This window comes from Bolinopsis microptera, chromosome 7 (genome assembly GCF_026151205.1).
Source record: "Bolinopsis microptera isolate Bmic1 chromosome 7, MBARI_Bmic_1.0, whole genome shotgun sequence".
In the NCBI taxonomy this organism is placed as follows: domain Eukaryota; kingdom Metazoa; phylum Ctenophora; class Tentaculata; order Lobata; family Bolinopsidae; genus Bolinopsis; species Bolinopsis microptera.
The window spans coordinates 19,473,901-19,476,480 of NC_087078.1; positions in this window are offsets into that span (position 1 = coordinate 19,473,901).

A 2,580-nucleotide genomic window follows, 5' to 3' on the forward strand; every position below is an offset into this window, starting at 1 on the left:
ACAAATTAATTAAACATATGAAATCTGTTAATCAGAGAATAAATTTCTAAACCTAATGCAAGTGTGCCTAATGAGGAGTGTGCTAGTAACAGTAATAGGTGTGCGTGGGAAGGCGAACAAGGCATGGACCGTCCCTATTTTATTGTAAATTTTCTCACTGATGACCTCGGACATACACAACTTATTAGCTCCCCTACTCACAAGTCAGGCAACACCTTAGATCTTGTGTTCACTAACATTCAAAACCTTATTAAGAATGTTAAAGTTTTAGATCAAAACGAAATGTGTCCGACCACTTTTGTATCACATTTGACATTGATATTAAGACCAAGTATATTAAGCAGCCTAAAAGAAAGATCTTTAATTATAGTAAAGGTAATTTTAGGGGCCTGAATTCTGAGTTATTTAGCATCGATTGGGATAGTATATTTGAGTGTAATGATCCTTATCTTGCCTGGAGTCGATTCAGAGGAGTTCTCGGTGCAGCCTGTGACCGATGGATCCCTAAAAAGACCATTAAGTCTCAGTTCCAGCCCCCATGGTATGACTCCGAATGTGATCGTCTCCTACGAAATAAGGAGAAATGGAGAATAAGGCATAAGGGGAGCAACTCTGAGTCTCATAAACAAAAGTTTCGTACATTTCGCACAAAATTTAAAAATTTGATGGACGAAAGAATGAGACTCAGTGTTGAGGATGACTCCGATAATGCTCTTATCTCCAAGAAATTCTGGACCTACGTTAAATCTAAATCAAAGTCAACCAGGATCCCTGAAACTGTCAAATATCATAATCGCTTTCGAAACAATCCATCTGATCAAGCTGCCCTTTTTAACGAATATTTTTATGAGCAGTTTTCTCAAGAGAGCGATTATGGCATTGACATAGATTTTCGTGATGATTGTTTTTCAAGTCTTGTGTTTAGTACAGAAGATGTTCTGTTGATTCTTAAAAAGTTAAATCCTAACAAGGCCCCTGGCCCTGATGGGATTCATGGGAGAGTCCTCAAAAACTGTGCCCAAAGCCTTGCATACCCACTTAGTGTTTTATTTAACCTGTCTTTCTCGAGCGGATGCATACCCCCTGATTGGAAGCTGGCACTTGTAGTACCAGTACACAAAAAGGGCGATAAGTCTTCGGTTGAGAACTACAGGCCTATCTCGTTAACATCTCTTGTAATGAAAGTCTTTGAAAGGTGCATAAAGACTGCATTCTAGCTGCATGTTCTGATCTGTTGGATGACCGACAACACGGTTTTGTTGATGAACGTTCATGCACAACCCAAATGATACCTTTCACGGACAATCTTGCACTTGCATTGAATAACAGGTCCAGGACTGATATAATATATTTTGATTTTGCGAAAGCCTTTGATAGCGTTTCGCATGACCTCATTTTAAGTAAATTAAAGAATATTTTTAATGTCGATGGACTAATGCTTAAATTTATTAAGTCCTACCTTGAGGGGCGACAACAACAAGTAGTGATAGGAGGCCAAACGTCTTCTTCTCTACCAGTTCGGTCTGGTGTCTCTCAAGGTTCTATACTTGGCCCTTTATTGTTTGTAATATTTATAAATGACATGTTCTCCTGTGTCTCTGAAGGCACCAATATCGCCCTTTATGCAGATGACACTAAAATTTGGAGGGAGATCCTTGGTTACCCTGACCATCACATAATCCAAAATGACATCAACAGATTATATGATTGGTCAGTGAGAAATCGAATGAAGTTCCACCCACAAAAGTGCAAAGCCCTCTCTGTGTCCCTGCAAAGAAACGTGCTGGATAACTTGCCATTCAATACCTTCTTTTATAAACTTTCTGGAAGTGATATTGACTTTGTGCCCTCTCAGTCAGATTTAGGAGTTGCAATAAACTCCAGGTTTAATTGGGGTGCACAATGTAAAGCGCTTGTTTCCAAAGCTACCTCTAGACTTGGACTACTTAAGAGAACATGTCATTTCACTACTGATAAAAGGCAGAAAAGATCGTTCTATTTAGCGTTAATTAGGTCTATATTTGAACATTGTTCTGTCATATATGGTCCCCTCAATCTGCAACTCATCTTCAACAGCTTGTTGCTATCCAAAAGAGGGCTATTAAATGGATCAATGGTGAACCTTACTCCAGTTATAATGACGATAAACTTGCTACAGAGCAAAAGAAACTAAATATTCTCCCTGTTAAACAGAAGTTTATTTATAACGATCTTATGACCTTCTATAAAATAGTGAATAGCATAATTCCAGTTTCGCTCCCTACATATATAGTCCTATGCCGTCCAGAGGGCACCCGATACACTAGGCACAATGCTCAAATAATTGATATGTCGGATACCTCAACTTACATGAGTACCACTGTGCCCTGCTCGGATGCCTTCCGAAATAGCTTTTTTCATAGATCTATGCTGAAATGGAATAGTCTACCAGTATGTATCCGGCAGTCAGAGCGGATTTCTACTTTTAAGGCCAAACTGATCAAGTACCTCTGGGCTGCCGATACTGTCTGGCCAGATTAGCTCATCAGTCTTATGAGTCTCAGAAATTTGTTTTTGTTGGTTACAATTCTGTCCGTCCAA